General features: G+C 39.8%; 1 long non-coding RNA gene across 3 annotated transcripts in view; it reads right to left on the reverse strand.

The window, feature by feature from the left end:
• LOC140633585 (uncharacterized) overlaps window positions 1-22,748 on the reverse strand; it is a 40,706-nt gene extending 17,958 nt beyond the window's left edge. For all 3 annotated transcript variants that reach the window (XR_012031165.1, XR_012031167.1, XR_012031166.1), the window contains exons 1-2: window positions 22,635-22,748; window positions 15,117-15,952 (exon numbers count right to left, since the gene is read on the reverse strand). This is a non-coding gene — a long non-coding RNA (uncharacterized lncRNA). The remainder of the gene's footprint in view (window positions 1-15,116; window positions 15,953-22,634) is intronic.
• Between the last annotated feature and the right edge of the window lie 1,440 nt (window positions 22,749-24,188).

Raw genomic sequence — 24,188 nt, forward strand, 5'->3', positions numbered from 1 at the left:
AATATTTGTTGAGTATCTACTAGATGCCACTTGTTTGTTACTCACTCTAAAAAAATGTCAAAGACCATAGCATTTCTCCTGCCCTGAAGGAGTTTTGCTTTACTTATGTACCACTATGTTCTCTGTTCACAACCCCTAGATTTGGGGCAGCACCAGCTCTAACACAGCCCTGACGATTAGAACAGGGGGATCCCTGGGTGGCGCAACAGTTTGGCGCCTGCCTTTGGCCCAGGGCGCGATCCTGGAGACCCAGGATTGAATCCCACATCGGGGTCCCGGTGCATGGAGCCTGCTTCTCCCTCTGCCTATGTCTCTGCCTCTCTCTCTCTCTCTGTGTGTGTGACTATCATAAATAAATAAAAATTTTAAAAAAAACTAAAATCAATTTAAAAAAAAAAAAAGAACAGGGATACCACACTGGACAACTAATCATGGTTCTCTGTAGACTCTGACTCTCTAGTTCTATCAGTGATTTTATGTAAGATACAGAAGCTGTAGGCAGTTCGGGATGAATTTTGGCAGTGATCAATTAGGATTCCATTTTGGAGCTAGATATGCAAAGAGAGACCACAGAAATGTCTATTCAAGAAAAAGAGAAGACTGGAGGAGTCTCAGAAGCAGAGATAAATGGGCCTTGAGAGCCGGAGAAAGAGATCTTAGCTCCTGAAAACCTTCCAGTTTCTTTTCTAAGGCCATGCACTACAGCTTCCATCCTATTCCCTGTATCTTTACATAAAAACATTTTATTCAAGCTATTACATGTTGAGTTTCTACTCCCAGAGATTATGAGCTTCACCTGGAATAAGTAATTTATAATTGAGTAAATTCAGTTACTTCAGTTTCATTCTTCTCCCATTGCAGTAAAGAGAATCACTTTCTGAACAGTTGTGCATGCCAGGGAGTTCACCCTTACCCTTATCTATCATATCTCTATCACCAAAAGTGCTCATTTCATCTCTCCTCTCTCTAATATCACTCATTTCTTTCCCTCTACAACAGCTATCCTAGTCAAGATTACCAACATTGCCTACTCCTGCTTGTTCTAACCGGTCTACCCTTTATCCACTGTCCTGTTCAGATAGACTTGAGCAAAATGACAATCTGATCATGTCCCTACTGCCCCACTGCCATCCTTACCACCATTCAATGGCTTTCCATTTCCACTTAGTATAAAGACCAAAAACCTTAGCATAGCCTACAAGTCCCAAAGTGATCTCTCCCAACCTCATCACATCTTCACCTTGTTTTCCTTTGCTCTCTGTGTTTGAGCCTCACTGGCCTTCTTTCAGGCATGAACACTTCCCAGGCTCCTTTCCACCATAGCTCTCCTTCTTCCAGGCCGCACCACTCTTCTCTCCCTTTTTGTCTAATTAATTCCCAACTATCTCCTGGACCTCATCTCAGGCACCATTCCCTCAGAAAAGCCTTTCCTGATCTCCCTGACAAGATCAAATACCCCTAGTATGAAGTTTCCTAACACTGCATGGCTCACCTTTATAACACTGATCACAATTGCAACTTTATTTTTTTTTATTTTTTTATTTTTTACAATTGCAACTTTAAATTTGTGGACTATTTGACAATCTGATAATTATCCATTACACTATAAGCTCTCTGTCAAGTTTTGTTCATATTTTATCCCCAGTACCTCACACTGTGCCTGATACACAGTAGTAAGATCTCTGAAATATTTATTGAATAAAGGATGCAAAACTGAGAAAGGCAAGGAGTATATCAAAAATAATGCATGAGAACCAGATTTTTTTAATTTTTTTTTTAATTTATGATAGTCAGAGAGAGAGAGAGAGAGAGAGGCAGAGACACAGGCTCCATGCACCGGGAGCCCGACGTGGGATTCGATCCCGGGTCTCCAGGATTGCGCCCTGGGCCAAAGGCAGGCGCCAAACCGCTGCGCCACCCAGGGATCCCGAGAACCAGATTTTTAATTGACAAAGCAAAGGTCTACCCAAGCTGAGGACCAGATGGGGAAAGAAGTTGGAGTATTCAGTCATGACTATAAAAAACACTGATTCAGGGCAGGTTGAGACTAAGAGCACTTGGCTATCTGGGGCTTGGTTAGACAGTAGACCAAAATCATTAGTTAACTGAAGTTGAAATAGGAGAACAAGAAATATGGATCATGAGCCAAAACAGAAATTAGGAATATTTCCATCTGAGAGAGAAACTTCAGATGAGGATATAGATAATTGAGTAACCACAATGTAGATGAACTGGTTTGTCCAAGGGCCAGAAAGAGCACCAAGAGGAGATGGTGCTGATGAAATATAATGAGAAACTGTAAAAAGGACTAGCCACATGGGTGTCAACTTGGTAATGATAGCCATGCAATGCTCTTAATGTATACTTAGTATATGCCAAAATGCTTTGATAAATTATTTCATTTTAATTCTCAAAATAATCCAATGAGGTAAGCAGACTTATTGGACCAGGTTTACAAATAGGAAATGTGACATTCAGAAATTTGCTCCAAGTCAACAATTAGTAAGTGATTTGAATGCAGAAAAACTAATTCTATACCTTTAAACACAATAGTATACTACTTCTTTATGAGATTAAGACCAAAATGGTAATGAGTTGGCCTCCTCTTGTCTTAGTCACAACATGAGATCATAAAAGGTTTAAATTGGCAAGGATCTAAATAAGATGGGAAAAATATCTTATCAAAAGGTATCAAATGACCCTAAACAGATTTAGAAAGATGACATTATTTGCTGCCACATGACTTAAGGAACAGTAAGCCATAGTGGTTAACAATATGGGATTTGCAATCAGGTGATATAGTTTCAAATATTGGCTATGCCACAACCTAGCCTTGTGGCTCTTCTGTAAACTCTAACGCTTACTTTTTGTTCTTAAAGGGAATATTAATACTTAGCATATATAGTTATTTGAAGGTTAAAAAAGGTAATGTATCTGAAAGTCCTTAGGACAGAGCTAATGAATGTACTCAATAATTAACCAGAAAAGGTATTTTGCAGAGCTAATAGATCATACTGAAGAATGGAGAATACAGAACTTTGTTGTTCTTTTTATCATACCTATGGACCACATGGTCCATTACCTCTGACTTGACAGATACACCTATGTACTTGGATAGCCTTCTTATTAGCTTAATATCTTCTATGGGAAGGTTGAACATCCCCCAGTGAAGGCTGTTGAATGAAGTTGGCAACTGTAGATATGTTTTGCTCTAAGATATGCTGACAGCTAAAGTGAACTCAACTTCTATGCCACTCAGAATCCTCCCAGCAGCTTTAGAGCTGGCTTTACAAGTATTTCTAAGAGTCAAAAGCTTTAATACTTCCACATTAAAGACATGACTTGGAGCATACCCATAAGAGTTGCTCTTCCACAAAGCAGAGAGTGTGGCTTTCTAAGACTATTGTGCCCATCTTTAAAGAGGGGGGGCGGTGGAGAAAGAGAATTTGAGTTTTTGATGCATATTCATCAATGGCAATGTAATTCCTGCCTCAAAAGAGGGAGCTAATGAATATATAAAAAAATATATGAACTTTTAAATCCTCTATATGGTAATGTGACACATTTTTAGATTACAATTTGGCAAAGTCTATGAAAAAATTAATGTACTTTATGATCCAGCAAATCAACTTCTAAGAATCTTTTCCACAAAAATGTTTACACAAACATGGAAAGGCATAGGTTAAAAGACGTTCTGGGAAATATTATTATGAATAGTCAGCAGTTAGAGAAATAGTTTTATGAATTTGAGCGTCTCCAGGAAATAAAATACCATAGGGTTAATTTTTTCAAATGAGACAGATATAAATCTACTGGCCTGAAAATATATTATAATATTACATTTAAAAAGTTGCAGAAGGAGGTGCCTGGGTCGCTCAGTGGTTGAGCATCTGCCTTTGGCTTAGGTCGTGATCCTGGGGTCCTGGGACCGAGTCCTGCGTCAGGCTCCCCAGAGCAAGCCTTGTTCTCCCTCTGACTATGTCTCTACCTCTCTCTGTGCGTCTCTCATGAATAAATAAATATAATCTTTTTTTAAAAAAGTTTACAGGGGGATCCCTGGGTGGCTTAGCAGTTTGGTGCCTGCCTTTGGCCCAGGGCCTAATCCTGGAGTCCCAGGGATCGAGTCCCGCATCGGGTTCCCTGCATGGAGCCTGCTTCTCTCTCTGCCTGTGTCTCTGGCTCTCTCTCTGTGTGTTTCTCATGAATAAATAAATAAAATCTTAAAAAAAAAGTTTACAGAATTTCAAAAACACATAATATAGCCTCTTTTCTCTAAAATACGACATATTTGTGTGTATATATGTGAACATATATATTACTATGTATATGCATCCAAGCTGCAAAAACATTAGTTTTAAGATGGTTATTTGTTGACCAAGGACACTGGCAAGGGGCTTGAGGTAACAGGGTAGGATGACAGGCAGCTTTTGCTCATTAGTGGATCATCTTTGGTACTGTTTGAATTTTTAGCAATAAACAGTTACAACTTTTGTTATTAATAAAATTATTTTTCTTGGAAACCATCAATAAGCAACAGCAAAAAAAAACCCACAACAATGCATTTTACAATTTTTCTTTTGGCATTCTGGCTCATTTCATGGCTTCTGCACTGCTTGCCCTTTTCCCTCACTTTTTTAGGCGAACTCCTTTTGCTCTAGTATAGGTGCCCAGCATGAGCATCTCTTGTCTTTCCCAATCTATCCCCTCTTCTCCTGTTATTGTCTACTTCTTTCCTTTTTCCCAGCTTATCATCACCAACTGATAAAAAAAAAACAAAAACAAACAAACAAAAAAACAGTCCATCAATACAAGACAACTCTTAGAGGGAAAAGAAAAAAGTTATCTAATATTTTTTCATTGGTAAAATAAAGTAAAAAAAACTCTTCACTGAACAGGAAAAGAAAAGAGGCTGAGGACAATGATACACTAATAAGTCCTGTGCCATTATACCTGTATTTTTCTCCAGCCTTCTCCACCCCTCCCTCAAGTTTGAGTCCCAGGAGAAAGAAACTGCAGCTTCGTTATTATATCCCCAGGATCTACCACACACCCAATAGTAGGTACAGAATAATGCTAGTTGAATATATGCCTGAATAAGTCATATCCTCAAGTAGCTTATATCCTATTAAGGAGGTATATAATTTCAGTAATTTCTTTTTAATATTATATGTGCTCCCGACTCACTATTACCTGAGAGGCAGTAGCAGCTTTAAACAACCAGCCGCCAATAACTAAGGATTTGCTTCTGCAAAGCCCTGCATGCTAATACAGGCTGTCAGCCAGGGAACCCAGCAGAGCTGTGCTTAGCAACCAGTCCCTTTGCTATCTATTTTGGTTAGCTATGTCAAAAGTTATTCTAACTTCATTCAATCAATGGCTTCATGTTGTGAAAGAAAGACACCACAAAAAGATGAGAAAACAGAATCAAAGATATGTATGTTCAACACCTCTAAAGGCTGTTCCAAAATGCCTTTCTTCTTTCCCAGTGAAGCAGAAGCTGCACTGCACTCTTGTTTACAACCCATTTGGGAGGGATCTGTTACACAGAAGGAAGGTGTCTTTGACCTTCATCTCTCTGGAAGGAGAAATACAGAACAGCTGTCTGTTTACCATTCCGATCTCATTTCCATGACGTTGAACCACTCATTTGGGAAACATGAAAAATAGGATTGATTCACTTTTTTTTGGTAAGATGTTTTCGAAGACACTAGACCCTTGGTGAGCCAAAGGATGATTGAAAGTGTACGGCCACAAGTGTTTTTTAGGTGGAAACGGAAAGATGCTCAGACTTCAGATTAGGAATAAAGAGCAGTGTACAATTTGTGTATTTTTGTCTTTCAACGTCTTTTGTACTTCTAACATGGTATTTTGGCTCATAATTTCCAGAGAGAAGCCTCTGAATGCAAAGAGATATAAACTTCCCCACAACATGGTACAGGCTCAGGATGGGACCCTAGAGCAAGAAAACACTTTCACTTTTCCTGCTGCATTCCTTCCTGGTCCAGCTGAGTGCAGACATGACCGAGCCAGGCCACACTGCATTCCCAAACACAGTCCCCAGAAGGGAGCTCTGTTGTTTCACATATTCTCTAAGAGCCCAATGAAAATGGAAAGAAATCCTGCTCTTTCCTTTCAACAAACTGTCTTAGGCTGGAAGTCAATCTTGATTTCAAAATTAGTAGTGCCTGATGTCAGTTTGGACTGGAAGGCACCACAGAAATCACTGAGTCTATGCCCCTCATTTACAGAGGAGCAAAATTAGGCCTGAAGAATGGAAGAGCGTTACCTAAGGGCACAGTTGGTAACAGAGCAGAAAGAAAAACTGTAACGGCTTCCCTGCTGGGTATTCTTTCCACTGTAGGACATGGCCTCCTAATCCTGCCTTGAATGGAAACAGCAATCAACATAATGAGTTATCAATTCAATACATTTCTATTAATGCCTCCTATGGCCCCAGAATTTGGCAAAGCTTCTGTGAGAGACACACAAAAAAGGATAGGTCTCTGCCATTGCCCTCAAGGAGCTAACTCCAGAGATACAAATGGTGCATTTCTGAGGGGTGAATGAGGAGTGGCTGCTAATAGGTTTTCTTTTCAAGGTAATGAATATATTCTGGAATTAGACAATGCCGATGGTTGTATAACTTTGCAAATATATTTTAAAACAGATAAATTATATACTTTGAAAGGGCAAATGTTATGGCACAGGAATTATAGCTCATTTTTTAAAAGTCATGCATTTAAAATAATTAATAATAGGCCAGAATTTAATAGCAAAAGGTTTTTTCTACTAAATGGAAATCAGAAAGGCAGACTAGCAGATGCCAATACTTCATGGAAAATCAGGAACTAAAGATATATGGCATGGCAGTAAGTGTAACAAGAACCAAGGTAGGAATAAAGGTAGAAATAATGGAGTTACTTTGAGGAAAAAGATGGGTTATGTTAAATAGCTGTCTTGATGTTCTCTATGAGAAAATAATACAGTGGGGTATACATGTGGTTTTCTAAGCATTTTCCAAGTTCTATTAAAACCAAGGCAAGTCCAGAATAATGCTGAACAATAAGATAGTAAGTAATTTTTCTAGCGATTTAACAAATAATTCAATATGAACAATATAAATGAGGAAGCAAATTCTGGCTCTGTACATTTGCGCAGCCAGGATGTCGATGGGTACCCCAAAGCAAATTCTTCCTAAAGTTCTGTGAATCATTGAAAAAAAATTATAGCAGGTAGTCTAGATACATGCTGAGTTTAGAGACGAAGAGCACATAGTGAAGAAGCTATTTGGTAACTACACAGTTCACACAATATTAACATGCAATGCTGGCATTTAAGGCAAAAGTGGAGGTTTCTTACGGACACAATGGCTAATTTCAACAAGAATGAGGGGAAGGTGCAAAGGACTGGTTCTCCACTACAGGATTCGTAGAATTGTTCGAGCCAAAAAGAGTATGCATGAATATGTCTTGTTTGCCTACACCAAATCCATCCCCTCTTTTTCTGTTTTCATATGAATAACCACCCTGCCCTGTTCTAGGTTCATGGGGGTTCACATGAACTAGACTTTAACCAAGATCTTATTTCCCACACCTTGGCCACAGTTCAGTCATAGGCTCATGCCCCAAGTCAGGATGGGCCCTGGAACTTTTATTAACACAATTTAGGAGAAAAATATTCTCCTAAGGATTTTTAGCCCTACAAATTACATTCACCTGGAGCTACTGGGCATTATCCATAGAAAGGACCTCGTACAGAGTCAAGTCAATATAGAGATGAGAGATGGAGAAATCAGATTCCTGGTGACTTCATCTAAGCTCCTGGATCCAAAATACCTGGAGCCATCACCCTTGGATTGTTCAGATAAATAAACAAATATATTCCTTTCCGCTTATGTCCTTTTTCCCCAAGTTCCTAGCACTTTCAATAGTGATGAATACAGCATCCATTCCAACTTTATCATTTCTGATGAGGAACTGAGGTCCAGAGAGGAATATAAACTTGCTAAAGTTGCACAGTACATCCACTCTGGAAAACTGTGTGGAGGTTCCTCAAACAGTTAAAAATAGACCTGCCCTACGACCCAGCAATTGCACTGCTGGGGATTTACCCCAAAGATACAGATGCAGTGAAACGCCGGGACACCTGCACCCCGATGTTTATAGCAGCAATGGCCACGATAGCCAAACTGTGGAAGGAGCCTCGGTGTCCAACGAAAGATAAATGGATAAAGAAGATGTGGTTTATGTATACAATGGAATATTACTCAGCTATTAGAAATGACAAACACCCACCATTTGCTTCAACATGGATGGAACTGGAGGGTATTATGCTGAGTGAAGCAAGTCAGTCGGAGAAGGACAAACATTATATGTTCTCATTCATTTGGGGAATATAAATAATAGTGAAAGGGAATATAAGGGAAGGGGGAAGAAATGTGTGAGAAATATCAGAAAGGGAGACAGAACGTAAAGACTGCTAACTCTGGGAAACGAACTAGGGGTGTTGGAAGGGGAGGAGGGCGGGGGGTGGGAGTGAATGTGTGACGGGCACTGGGGGTTATTCTGTATGTTAGTAAATTGAACACCAATAAAAAAAAAAAGAAAAAAAAATAAAGTTGCACAGTAATCAGTAGCAGAATCTAGACACAAAAGCAGACACTTTGAATCTTAGTCTGTCTTTTCCCTATGCTGTCACTGAAGATTCAATTTGGAAACAATCGGATGTCCAAGGTTGAGATGTCACCCACAAGCCAAAGCTGTTCAAAAATAGCATTGGTTTTTCCACCTCAAAAAATTACATACTTGTTCTCAGAGCAGCAAAAAGCAATCACCATCAGCAAACATCCAAGGCTTCCCATTAGCATGAAATTCAACCTTTCTATAGTCTTCACACACCTGACTGCACCTTTGACTGTCTTGCAACCTCATGTCACAGAATGCTCCCTTTCTGTCACTATGCTACAGCCACTCTGGCCTTCAGGCCAGAGAATGTCCCTCACTCTTATCTGTCTACAGCCTTTGCATGTACTCTTCCTCGCTGGCTAAGATGCTTGTCCTGCACTCTGGGCATAGCTGTCTCCTCCTTGCCTTAGCTTTACTATCACTCCATCAGGCAGACGTTCCATCAAAACAGAGCCCTCTGCCTGTAACTCTTTAACTCAGAACCATTTATTTGAATTCTAGCTGTATTACATTATTGCTTGATTCACTTGTTTATGTACTTGTTGTCTTGCTCCCTCGTGGACTTCATGTCAGCAGAAATGCAGCGGTACAGACCACTATTAAAACCCAATGCCTGGCACTTAAAATGCATTGAATAAATATTCAAATTGAAGGAGGAAATAAATAAAGGAGTTCCCCTTTCCTAAACCAAGCTCACCACTTCCTCCCCAAAAGGCCTTCATCATTATCCCCATCACCAGAAAGCTTCACGGTGCTTCCATTACCTTTCAGAAAACCATTACAAGAGCAGTTTTGCCATTAAGACAGCACTGATTTCCAAAAGCCATTTCCTAAACCTAAATTGGTTGCCAGCTCAGCTTTACCCAAAACTGCATCTAGCAAAGGAAAGCAGGTGGCTCAGTGCTCCATTTGCCAGTGGCGATAAGGCCAAAGTGATTGAATTGCCCTTCCAGGTGATTTGCCCTGTTATTGTTTTGACATGGAATCATTATATTAATTCTGACATTGGCACTGCTTGCTGCATCAAACCAAGTGTCTTTGCTGCCAGCTTGAATAGCTAAAAATTATATTTTAGCCCAATTCAATTGTAAATCTCAAAAGCTAAGTCTTCAGAAAAACGTGTATTTAACCTCTCATATATTGCAGACAATTGCTAAATCAGTAATGCAGGCAGCTATAAACCAAGAAGTTTGGTCACTTCTAGTCAGCTGGCAGATACATCAATTCTTTAGTTCACACAGACCTTGTTAGGACCTTTTTGGTTGTAAGAGACAAAAATAAATGGTTCAAGCAAAAATAGAAATTTACTGGGTCACTTAACTAAAAAAATCCAGGAGTATATCTGTGCCTGGACTCAGGATTTCAGATGATGTCATCCTCAACTCGGCATTCACATGCTTCATATGCAGGCTCCTTATGGCAGCAAGATGGCTGACGGCCATTCCAAGCCCATATGCTAACAGGTCGCAGTCTGAGCACAAGTTTCTCCAAGTTTCACTGGCTCTTACTGGGTGACATGTCCATCTCTGAAATAATCAATGTATCTAGGGGAAGATAATGCTCTAAAGACCAGGCATGATCACATAGCCACCCTGGAGTTTTAGAATGTTATCAACTCTACTTGAAGATTAGGTCAAAAAATAGGGAACAGATTATTCCTCTAGAGGAATTAGGATGTTGTTAAAAGAATAAAGGTTAAATGAAGCTGGACAACAACACCAACAGATTTCTGCTATACAGCTCAAGATACCAAGGCCTCCAAATATTCTGACAGTGGTGACAGCTACTGCAAAGTAACCCCAATATCCTCAAAAATCTGGGGCCAAATAGAATTAAGAGGCAAGAGACTATGGGATACAGAGAACCTTATAAGGGATATATTCTTAATGCTTTCCACACTACAAATGCTTCTGTGTATGTCTTTCTTGTCAGACGAGCCACACACTCACTCTTCTAACTCCATCAGAAGAAATAGCGAATCCGGGGATCCCTGGGTGGCTCAGCAGTTTAGCACTTGCCTTTGGCCCAGGGTGTGATCCTGGAGTCCCAGGATCGAGTCCCATGTCAGGCTCCCTACATGGAGCCTGCTTCTCCCTCTGCCTGTGTCTCTGCCTCTCTCTGCCTCTCTCTCTCTCTCTCTCTGTGTCTTTCATGAATAAATAAATAAAATCTTTTAAAAAAAGAAACAACCAATCAAGGACTTGGAATGAGGCACAATACAAATGTCCCCAACATCAGCTCTTTGCCATTCACTCATGGACTTCTCTGGGGGAACAATTGAGATAGTACAAAAATGAAAGAGAAAAAGTACAGAGAAGAGAGAGAGGAAGAAGTTACAAAAAGGAGAGTCATCTGCATTTAAAAGGAGTTTTCTATTTATTTTGTTATCTTTGTTTTCTAATTTTCTTTTATAAACATGTATCACACCAGATGTGGGCTTAGTGATAGAATTTCTTTCGAGTTATCATCTCCTATGGCCAAAATATATATATCATTTTTATATATTAGAGTTTTAATAGTAATAATAAATAACATCTCCATTTTCTTGATGAAAATTCAGAGACATTTGGGAAATAATCACAGGAGCCAAGATAACAAAAATTAAAATATTAACATTATTACCAATAAATATGATAGTGGAGAAATTACTAAGCTTGCAAGACAATTGTGTTGGATGATACTTCACTCTCTCATTTAAGGCAGACTTGTGGACTCATAGCTACTAATAATTCTGGACAACACTGAGCCCTACCTCTAGTGGCCTGCTCCTCAGGGCAGAAAGGAGAAGCACAGAAACAATGCTTCCAGCTGGCAAAGGTCTTCCCAGAGACAAAGAAGACAGTAGAAGGTTGAGCTATGAATGCTTAGATGTTTGTCCCAAACTCTCCAACCGAACTCCTCAATCCCCTGGGAAAGAGTGAGCAATGGAGTAAGGAAGAGGCCAGCTAAACTCCAGTGGAGATTCCTTCACATGGAATACATAGCCAGAAACAGAAGGCTTACCCCTCATGCCCCAGCAGACAAGATTGTCAGTTGTAAGCTAGACATCATGTATCAACTATTAGCTCTATCAGTGAAATTAAGGGAAAAAATGTTATTTGGTTAACCATGTCTATTCTCAATGACTGGAAGTCAATAATGAGAAGCATTTTCTCTAAACCAACGAACCAATTAGACCAACAATCATGACAAATAAACTTGCTCCAGGGAGAATGTGCAAAGCCTGCACTATGATTTTATACTATTTACCATCTGTGAGATTAAGATGATAACATGAAAATGAGTGTGACACCAGCCTCTTCAGATTGTCCCTCCAGTCCACTGTTTTCTTGAGGGAAGGATGGTGTTCGCTAAGGCACTTTAAGAGCCTCCTTCTTCTCCCAGGCTTGCCTCATAAATAATGATGAAGCCTCGGCTACTTAGACTTTTGTTGCAGCCAGCTGCTTTTATTTATGAACAAGGTGGGCAGCCAATCATTGTCTGCATGCTAGCACACTGTTACTCTCAAACAGGAGGTATCAGGTCACTGGGAAAGCTGGCACAGGCTTTTGCACACTGTGCTGCCACCCTACCACCATCTCGGAGCAGAGATTTATTCAGCCCACTGGAATTGACATATATTTTATTGCTGCTATCATAAAGAAACATGGCAGTCTGTTCCTTCTGGTCTATTGCTATTTGCAACTTTTCCCCATTTGCATGCTTCCTTCATGAGGCTTCAAAGAAACACCATCAAGATTTTACAAAGGTTATCAATTACATCATCACCTGGAACATCAGAGAGTATCCTCAACAGTTATGACCCACTGAGGGACAAAAGGTGCAGACTGAAAAACTGTCAAGAACAGTTTGTACCTAAGACATTTATTTCAATAAAATTAAGTTCAAAATTACTTTAATACAGGGCCAAGAAATCAAGGTGGCTAAAATGTTCCTCACTCTTACAGATGAGTTAACAAAGAGGGAATGTACTAATTGATTGGAGGTCATAAGAAAACCTGGGTTTATAAAGGCAGAAATTCTAAACCTAAACTTTTTAACAGAACATGCCCAGGTAGATCCATCCCTTAATTATAATTTTTAAAGGACTATAATTATGTTGCTAGAATTTTTACTTCCCATTTCTATTCTCCATTCTTCTCACTACTATGGTCCATGAGAAATAGAGGCTTAACTCTAAAACTTCCTAAAAGCTACTACTTTTGCATCTTTATATAATGACAAGGAGTAAGAGAAGACCAGAGGCCCTGTTGGCTACGAGATCTGACTGGGTGACATTGAAACATTTGCTTCCAATTCTGGCTTGCTCTAGAAGGTCTCAAAAATCCAGTATAGCTTGCAATGGTTTTCAATGCCCAAGCTTGTTGACAGGGGAGAAAGAAAATTGTATTTGTTGAATGCCTGCAATATATTGGGTATTCATATACGTTGGACCTCCTAATCAGGCACCAAATGTTCACTGAGGGTTTACTGTTTGCCTGACACTGCACTAGGTGCTATAGTGACAGTACCTACTTAGTCATGAGCAAGAAGGCAGCTCAGCATTCATCTCAGCATGATCAGTCACGGGCAGTTCCCACTTCTTCCTCCAGCCCTCTATCACAGCTCAACTGTGGTTCTTGAACATCTTCATTCAGAAGCCTTGTATTCACTGGTGAGGGCTTTCACACCCAAGTACCTCAGACTGGGTGCCTTAAACAAAAATTTATTGACTCACAGTTCCAGAGGACAGAAGTCCAAGATTTTGGTAGGATTGATTTCTTGTGAGGACTTTGAGTATCTGACTCATGCCTCTCTCCTGACTTCTGGTGGTTTACTGTCCATCTGTGGTGCTTCTTGGGCTATAGAATCCTCACCTAGTGACCCTCATGTTCACTTGGAATTCTTCCTGTGTCCTTGTCTGTGTTCACATTTCCCCTTTTTATAAGGACACCAGTCATATTAAATTAGGGTCTACCATAATGACCTTGTTTTAGCTTGATTACCTCTGTTGAGATCCTATCTCCAAATAAGGTCACATTGAAAGATACTGGCAGTTAGGACTCCAAAGTATGTTTTGTTTTGTTTTAGGAAAGATGCTTCACCCCTAATAGTGCTACAGAACAGAGGTTCTCATACTTTTTCTAGTATTACACATGAACATGACATTCACATGAGGATCACACTCCTAAGTCTATGTTTTAAAAAAAATCCTCTTTACTCTATTTTTGCCCTTGCCCTTATCAAAAAACTTTGCTGGAATCATTTTTCCAATTATTATGAAACTATACTTCACAAGAATTATCATGAGTACAACCTCAACTATCAAAGGCTCTGATGCCAATGAGATGCACTTCAAGTTTTAAGTTACTCTTAAAATTAGTAGTAACTCCAAGGGTGCCTGTGGCTTAGTCGAGCTTAGTCTTATGATTTTGGCTCAGGTCATGATCTCAGGGTCATGAGATCAAGCCACATGTCAGCTCCATGCTCAGTAGGGAGTCTGTTGGTATTGTCTCTCTCTCCCTCCTTCTGCCTTCCCAAATAACAAATAAATCTTAAAAAAAAAAAAAAAAAAAAGAATTAGTAGTAACTCCATTCTTTTATCTCAGATCTCAAAATCAACTTATCAATTAACCATATCAGCCCTACCTTCAAAATATATCCAGACTCAACCCATGTCTCATTCCCTCCTCTGCCACCCAGGGGTCCTACTATTACTATTTCTTTCATGGATCATTACAACAGTTTCCTAACTTGGCTTGTTAGCATGCCATCCTTGACCCTCTCCACCCCCAGGGCAGGCTATTTTAAACATAACAGCCAGAGTAATACTTTTGAAATGGAAGTTAAATCATATCACTCCTCTGCTATATACCTTCCCAAGGCTCCCCCATCTTATTGTAAGTAAAACTGAAGTCCAGAAGCTCCAAGACATTAAATAGTCTGGCCCATTACCTCTCTTACTTTATCACCTACAACTCTCTCCCCCTTGCTTATCTTGCTTCAGCTGTTCCTTAAAGACACTGGCTCTCAATAAATATTTGTTGTATAAATGAATCAAAAAGAATAGAACTCAAATGACTGAGGAAAACATTTTTATACTAATACCCATAAATGTACTACAAAGTTTAAAACAAAATCTTTGAAAATGTTAATTTTTTGTATATATATTTTTATTGGAGTTCAATTTGCCAGCATATAGCATATCACCCAGTGCTCATCCAGTCAAGTGCCCCCCTCAGTGCCCATCACCCAGTCACCCCAACCCCCCACTCACCTCCCCTTCTACTACGTCTTGTTCGTTTCCCAGAGTTAGGTGTCTCTCATTTTCTGTCATCCTCACTGATATTTTCACTCATTTTCTCTCCTTTCCCCTTTATTCCCTTTCACTATTTTTTATATTCCCCAAATGAATGAGACCATATAATGTTTGTACTTCTCCGATTGACTTACTTCACTCAGCATAATACCCTCCAGTTCCATCTAAGTCGAAGCAAATGGTGGGTATTTGTCATTTCTAATGGCTGAGGAATATTCCATCGTATACATAGACCACAGCTTCTTTACCCATTCATCTTTCAATGGACACCGAGGCTCCTTCCACAGTTTGGCTATTGTGGACATTGGAGTGCAGGTTTTCCGGCGTTTCACTGCATCTGTATCTTTGAGGTAAATCCCCAGCAGTGCAATTGCTGGGTCATAGGGTAGCTCTACTTTTAACTCTTTGAGGACCTTCCACACCTTTGAGGTTTTCCAGAGTGGCTGCACCAGTTCACATTCCCAGCAACAGTGCAAGAGGGTTCCCCTTTCTCCGCATCCTCCCCAACATTTGTTGTTTCCTGTCTTGTTAATTTTCACCATTCTCACTAGTGTGAGGTGGTATCTCATTGTGGTTTTGATTTGTATTTCCCTGATGGCCAGTGATGCAGAGCATTTTCTCATGTGCTTGTTGGCCATGTCTGTGTCTTCTTTGGTGAAATTTCTGTTCATGTCCTTTGCCCATTTCATGATTGGATTGTTTGTTTCTTTGCTGTTGAGTTAATACGTTCTTTATAGATCTTGGATACTTGCCCTTTATCTGATATGTCTTTTGCAAATATCTTCTCCCATTCTGTAGGTTGTCTTTTAGTTTTGTTGACTGTTTCTTTTGCTGTGCAGAAGCTTTTTATCTTGATTAATGAAAATGTTAATATTAAGCCTCATTTCCTAGGTTCAAGTCCAGTTCTACCACTTATATCTGTGTGATGTGGGACATGCTACTTATCCTCTCTGTGCCTTGAGTTCCTCATCTGTCAAACAGATAGAATGAAGTTACCTTAACTGATGGGATTTCTTGGAGGATTAATTGAATACATAAAAAGCACTAGTAATGTATAGCATCTGAGTGCTAATTGTTAGCTATCATTATTGTAATTATTTTAATTATGGTAATTTTCAACTTTAAATTGATTCAAACAGTTAATGATATTTTTTTCTAATAACTTCTCCACCTCCTCTTATCATTCCCAGGGTAGAATAAACATTCCTGGCTCTTTTGATGTAACTTGCAGGGGAAAGGTGTGGCCTAGTCATCACCTGCCTTCTTACTGGAGCCTATTCCCTGTGGTGTTGGGTGGAGACTATATCGTATCCTCCATGTTATAGCTCTGAGTAAGGTTCCCTCACCTCCAAGCTGGTTGTTGATCTGTGAGGCTTTCAACAAGATAGGCTTCCCTTTGTAGGTGGGATTCAAATTCTTGTGAGCTACACTTTGTGAGTATTCCTCTAGCCCAGGAACCCAGTTCAACCTCTTCACTGTCACCAGCTCTCTCCTGGGTACCCCAACCCACAACATCTTGCTGTTCAGGTATAGATAACCCAACAGATTGCCCTCCCTTGGGCAAGAGCACATAAAACAAGCTACAGGCCACCTTCTGAGGTCTCTACTAATCCAAAGTGAAATATATACATTCTTCTGGACCTCAGAGTACAAATAGGGACTGCCTCCTCTTTACCTTTCCCACAATACATATAACTCTATCATTCCGTCTCTCTACTGACTGTTTCTCCACATTCCAGTAACCTCTGGCAACATTCAAAGAGGAGTAAATAATCATGAAATAATTGAAGAGAATGATTCAGGTACCTTTCATCTATTAGAAAGGGAGTGTAAGAGCCCATATCAAATTTCCATCTATAAGAGGAGGACGGTGGGTAGACATTTTCAGCCACTCCAAAAATTGCTCATTCCCTCTGTGGTATGCAGAGTTATGAGCCCCCAAGATGTCCTATAAACTTTAAATATGTTATGCTACACAGCAATAAGGAATTAAGGTTAATCAGCTGAACTTAAAACAGGAAGATTATTCTGGATTATCCAAATGGGCCCAATATAATCACAGGGGTTGGGATCCCTGGGTGGCGCAGCGGTTTGGCGTCTGCCTTTGGCCCAGGGCATGATCCTGGAGATCCGGGATCGAATCCCACGTCGGGCTTCCGGTGCATGGAGCCTGCTTCTCCCTCTGCCTGTGTCTCTGCCTCTCTCTGTGTGTGTGTGACTATCATAAATAAATAAAAATTAAAAAAAAAATAATCACAGGGGTTTTTAATAGTGAAATAGGGAGACAGAGAGAGAGAGATTACAGCAAGAGAGGGAGTAAACCAAACATCACTGGTCTTTTGGCAACTATTATACCAGTAACTGCTTTATTAGAATGTAATTAGCATACCGTTCAATTCACCCATTTAAAGTGCAAAGTTTAATAGTTTTTAATTCATTCACAGAATCTTGCAACCATTAACGCATTCAATTTTAAAACACCTTCATCATCTCAGAAAGAAATGCTTTACTCATTAGCAGTCTCCATTTCCCCCAACCACTCTAATCCTAGGCAACCACTAACCTACTTCCTTCTTAATGAACTAAATCTCTTAAAGACAAGTACTGTCATTGCTTCCTGCTCACCATTGTGTTTTGATCAACAACTATTAGTCAAATATAAGAACAAATAAATGCATAAATCAATTAATGAACTATAGGAAACTCAAAGAAAAATGGGCTTTTATTCTCAATATTGGGATCCCTCCTTTCAATTTTCCCAGGAATCTTTCTCACTAAATGCCCCCAATCTTCTGCAAATTCAACTTTGGATGTAACACATGCCAGACACTCTATCAGTTTAGCTAAAATATGGACAATATGACTTTTCTACCATTAAGTCTTCTCTCAAGAGAGCAGAATCTTAAAGAAGGTATGTCCCACACTTGTCATGTGCTAAAAGCAAGCATCGGGTTACCCCATGTATACTGACCACAGTTACCTGCAAACTTTTACTCAGAAAACATCCAAGCCCCTTTAAGTAACAGCTTGGTGGAGCGGCAAGTGGTAGAAATGAGAAGCAAGTACAATTCAAGGCTCAGGCTGCCAGCTTTTCAAGCATGCTCAGGTAATGTCTAGTTCCCCACTCACCCCCCTGGAGTCAAAGGTAAATGGGGCCAACTTGGAACAATCACCACAGCTTGCTCTGTAAGATGTGTGAAAAGCTAAACCTTTGCCAGCAAAGAATAAGAAAGAAAAAAAGGAAGCAGACCCAGCAGTCCCTGCTGGGGAAAACAGCTCTGGTGAATGAAAGTTGCCTGCTGTTGAATGCAGACAGGGTTTTAAGATGGTGCTGCTTCCCTACTTGTTTTCCTATTTATTTGCTGAAACTTCAACATGCCATACTTACAGATCTAGACCATACTACAAAACTATGTGGAATGCAGACCTGGATTCAGCCCTTGTGTTACCTGTGTTCGTGTGCTTATTAGGTGATGGACACAACACTAAACACTGAACACCCATCAACTTGCTGAATCCTCACAAATGTGTCAAGAAATAGATTTTATTTATTTATTTATTTATTTATTTATTTATTTATTTATTTATTTTTATTTATTCATGATAGACATAGAGAGAGAGAGAGGCAGAGACACAGGCAGAGGGAGAAGCAGGATCCATGCAGGGAGCTCGATGTGGGACTCGATCCCGGGTCTCCAGGACTGTGCCCTGGGCCAAAGGCAAGCGCTAAACCACTGAGTCACCCAGGGATCCCCCAAGAAATAGATTTTATAATTAATTCCATCGTCTAACTGAGAAAACCAAGCGTTTGAGGGGATATAAACTTTTTTTTTGAGGGGATATAAACTTTGAGCAAGTTTGTAGCTGGTAGTGCTAGAGCTAGGACTTGATCCCAGGCAACAATCTTAGTTCCATGCTTTTACCATCATGCTAAAAATGTGCAGTCAGAAGACCTGATTCTAGCACTAGGGCTGAAACTTACTAGCTGTATGGACCTTGAGTGACTCATCTTACTCTGTGCCTCTACCTTTTTATTTATAAAATTGGAGAATATTTAGTCAGTCTTACAGGGGTGTGAAGATCAAGCTGTCCTAAATGCATATCAGAGTGTGTTATGAAAAGTGTGAAGACATCAGAAAAAAAACAAGGAAATGTATAAAATGTGATTATTATCATGCATACAGTTGTCACTAAGAGTTAATTTGCAAACTTCAGGGCGGGAGGGCAGAGGAATCGATATTCATATATATGCTCCATATAAATTATTAGTTTGGTTGTAGAGGGTTTATAGTAGTTTATTTTTTTAATTTATTTCTTCATGGGAGACACAGAGACATAGGCAGAGGGAGAAGCAGGCTCCCTGTGGGGACCCTGATTAGGAACTCGATCCTAGGCCCCGGGATCATGACCTGAGCCAAAGGCAGATGCTCAACCACTGAGCCACCCAGGTGGCCCGGGTTTGTAGTAGTTTAATTTTACTAAAAAAAAATAGCATTCATGGGTGCTATGTGGTCCTGCTTATGTCATCCTAGCTAATCCTTATTTCATACAGTAGTTATATTGCTCTTGGTCAGAGCAATAATTGTGCAATTGGATTTTTTGGTCCACTGAAGTTTAAGGATACTGTCAAGCCATAACAAGGGGAGTCAAGTATTGGGTGTATTGAATATATAATTTAACCATATGGTCTGCATCCATTTAAAGTCAGGAAAAGCAAATAGAGCTGTCAATGGACACTGGTTATAGTGAGCCACGGACTCACCTATCTCTTGATGCTAAATTAGTAAGAAAGAACCTCTTCACATCTCATACAGAAGCATACACGAAAGAAGCAGAATCAAATTTTCCTTTGTCTATGGAGGGGTACTGACCAAGTTTCATGACACTTAACCACTCATCCATACTCAAGGGAAAATCTTTCACGTTGTAACAACACATTCTCTCTCTCTTGATTTTTCTCTCCCTTTCTCCTCTGGGTTTTAAGGCAGAACCTCACCTGGTTTCTATCTAATTCTACCTTGCACCTAGAAGAGGGCCCTCTATAAAAGAGACTTTTGTCATATGATTAATAATTGACTAAGTTGAGAGAATAATTTTTCCAAATAGTAACTATCCCTATTTCTCTATAGAATTGAGTGTATGGGTCATTCCCAAATATTCTGTGGTAGACCCAGAATCATTTTGAGACTGGTAAAGTTCATATCAAGACTGCCGTACTCCAAGAATCTGTTATAGCAGCTTGTGGTGTCTTAACTCATGTAAGTAGCAAGACTTCACATTTTTACATGATGTCACAATAGACTACTGATAACCAGAAACAAAGAGAGAACAAGAAGGCCAAATTACAAAACCTTCGGTCAGGAGAAGAGCTATAAGATAAACAGCCAACCCCCTAATCTTAAGGTCAGCATTATACTGGTTTATTTAAAAGCTGAGTGATGCCTATTCCACTGTCCACTGGTCTATAAAGGTTAATGCAAGACATTCAGACAAGAAGTCAGTCTGGCTTGACTCCTATTCCCAATTCTGGATTGCTAATATCTACACACAACTCCCTAAAACATGACTCATAGGCCTAAGCTACACTTTTCAGGCCACAAAATATGCCACTAATCCCTGCTGGTCTGGTGCTTAGTTGAGCCATTCCACACTCATCCATCCTCTGTTTAGAATACAGAATGCATCTGTAAAACTGCTGAGTTACCAAAGGAAAATACCCAGACCATGAGGGGACCAAGTCCTCAGGCTTGCTCTTGTCACATTCCCATCATCTCAACTAGTCAGGTCCCTATGTTCAAAAATGCCCCATGGACCCAGGTGACATCTGAAACATGGGATCTTCTGCAATTGAAGGAGGAAGCTAATTCAGGCAGACAATCCAGGAAATCCAACCAAAGATAATTCATTTTGGAGTTGAATGGATGGAGCTAACTATCAGCATTGCCATGTTCTATCACCAGCTGAAATTTGCTTTACAAAATGCCTGCTTGAAACATTTCAATGATCCTTATTGCTCTTAGAATAAACCCCCAATATTCTTCACAATGACAAAGCCCTCTATCATGTGGACCCTGCCTATCTCTACTGTTCCCTTTCTTGTCCATCGTATTCCCCCTCTGCCTTCTTACCCAACAACCTCCACCACCATGACAACACAAGACACCTCTCTGCTCTGCCTCTTACCCAACCCAACTCTCCTTTGCTTGGTCAATTCCTACTCAAGTTTCAGGCTGAATGGAGATATTCCTTCCTGAGGCTGCCTTCCCTGACTCTCATTTCTACTTCCCATGAAGTGCTGTCCTAACACTCTGTCCTGTTCCTTTCAGAAGAACCAGCATACATGATCAATGTCATTACACATTTATCTAGGCCATACCAGTAGCTGAAAGTCACCAGGAAACTCTCCACATCTTCTTCCTGTTTTCCTAGTGCTGAGCATGATGTCTTGCATAGTATAGGTACTATATTAATATTTATTTAATACTTAACATAGAAGAACAAGTCAGTTTTGTCCCAAATTGGTACTGCTTTTAGGCAGGGAATTGGGAAGAATGATACCATTTCATTCACAGGTACAGGTTTGTGTTCATGTAGTCAGACAAGCCTCCTACATTTTTTTTTAATTACCTAACATCCATTTTATAACTCCCCCTATTGCACAATGGATACTTGGTGCCTGCCATGTCCCATCCTTCTCCTCCCACAGTCCACACATTGGTAGGTGTTGAAATCCTAATTCCATCCATGTGAACATCATGCCCCAACATTTAGGATAAAAGTGTTTAATCAAAAGATACATTACTCATTCAGGGTCCCTAACCAGATGGAGGAGCCTGAAAGTCACATGAGAGTGATCATCCCATCATTTTACATCAACCTATGAGCTCCCAGCAAATCTGAGTGCATCACCTGTGTTCTGCACAAAATAAATTGAGGACCAGTCACACACCACATCATCAGGGAAAAATATCATTATTCTAGTCATTATTCCAAATAGCAAATGCTATTGCTCAGCAAGGCTGGAGGTTCTAGTGTTACCAGTTATTTTTCTCCTCCAATTACCTGATTTCAAATTAGAAACATTCAGTGCAACTTAAAATCACAGGACACAATTCTCCATATCAGTGTTCCTCAACTGCAGGGTCAGTCATACTTTCAGGTTATGATCAAGTGTTCCACATGATCTTTTAGTCATATTATTGTGCGTAAGAGCACAGTCTCTCAAGTTATAGAAACTTAGTTTGGATCGCAATTCTTACTTACTACCAGGAAAACATTTGTTTGTACAAGTCTTTTTCTTCCTCAGTCCATTTCCCTGTCTATAAAATGCTGATAACAATAGTAAAAGTAAACATTTTACAATGCCATGATTAGAATTAAATAAGGTGATATATTTAAAACACTTGATACAATATTAGGCACATGGAAAAGATGAGCGTAACTCTCCCCACCCTATGAGATTATTACAATGCTTAAATGATATAATCTTCCTCAAATGCTTAGCATAATACCTAGCACACACTAAACACTCGAAAAAAAATGAGATCTATCATTGTTATTAACTAAAAAATGGTTATATTACCCAAATTTATAAGGGAATACAAAAATGGCGTGAACTAATGTAGTTCGTAAGCATTACCACTTGTCCTTACTTGCAGTCTGATATGCTTTTTTTCTATGGAAAAGGATGGGGAGAATGCCAGCACAGCAGCTAGGAATACAGTCAAGACTGAGTAGTGAACTCAGTGTGAACTATCCCTCACCCACCCACCAAGTATCATCATAAATGAAAGGTTGTGAGTCCATGAATCACCACTGTGATCACACAATACATCATCTGTGCTCTTGGGACGTAAAGAGTTGCCATGCTCATCTAGAGCTTCTGAGTATGTCATTGCAGACTCTTGATAACCCTTCCTTAGAACTGTTGAAGTAGGAGAAGGGAAAAATGAGATTTGACCCACAAAACAGATTTCTTATAAGCAAAGACATAGTGAAAAATGCCAGACAGAAGCCAAACTCAATGTGTTTATCCAATATCATCTCTACTCCTGATTTCTTTGCCAAGAACAGATTTTGTCACTGTGTCCTGCATGCCCACCCTCTATATCCCCACCTGTATAAATTCTTTCTGCGCATAACTTCTCCCATTAGAATGGTTTGTCCCAGCCCTACCATGACTACTCCATATTCATTAATAGCATCATCTGAAGAGACCTTAAATGAATGTCTAACACAAAGTTTCATATCCATGACCACTCAACTGCTAACCATTCATTATAATCCCAAAACAGCTCATTTTGTCATTTAATTATTCCCTCCTTCCCTTTAGGAGAATATATACAACTCATGAGCATGGACTGTGTTTTATGCTTCTCTTCCATCCCTTCTAAGTCCCTATGTATCGCATACCACTGAGCATATGATAGATCAAATTCACTGCATTTTTGTAAAAGAAGGTAAGAATATTACATCCAACCCCATGACATTACTAATGACAAATCCCAGCCCAGAGAATTTAAATAATATGCTCAAGTTCAAAGATACAGATGGTTATAGAACCCATGGCTGCAACCATAACCTTCTGAAGCACTATCCAGTGTTTCAATAATTCTTGCTGTCTCTAATCTCAAGGAAACCATGACAAAGAAAGAAAGGAGGAACTAAACATAAAATATGCTATTCAGTGAAAGTCACTTGTTACTATAAAAGACCAATAATCCTAGAGTGTGATCTGGCCTGCCATCAGATCAATGCTATCAATGACTGGTGAGTCATTACCCACACCTGGGTAACTGTGGTCAATAAAATGCAGATAGAGTATGGAGGTAGGGACACTGGGAAACAGAGATCCAGCTACATCATCATTCATTATCACTAGCAAAGAGCACTACACATGGCAGTTTAAGTTGGCCTGGCCCTGATGGCATGGAGCTGGGAAAGGCCTACTTAACAGCTTACTACTTGATGCATGATGGGTTTTTTTTGAAAACCATTCTATCCAAGCTTGAAGAACACAGAGATTTACATTGTTCTTTGGAGCAATGCAGTTTACCTCTGGTGGCTGGGAAGTTTTTATACCATCAGCAAGCATGAAAGGCCAATGTCAACTTGACTTTCTCCTCTTCATGTATCTTCAGTTAACATCTGCTGACAGAGCATTTACCCATGAAAAGACTCATAAAATTCAGCTCTAATTTTGCAGG

This window comes from Canis lupus, chromosome 5 (genome assembly GCF_048164855.1).
Source record: "Canis lupus baileyi chromosome 5, mCanLup2.hap1, whole genome shotgun sequence".
Taxonomy (NCBI): domain Eukaryota; kingdom Metazoa; phylum Chordata; class Mammalia; order Carnivora; family Canidae; genus Canis; species Canis lupus.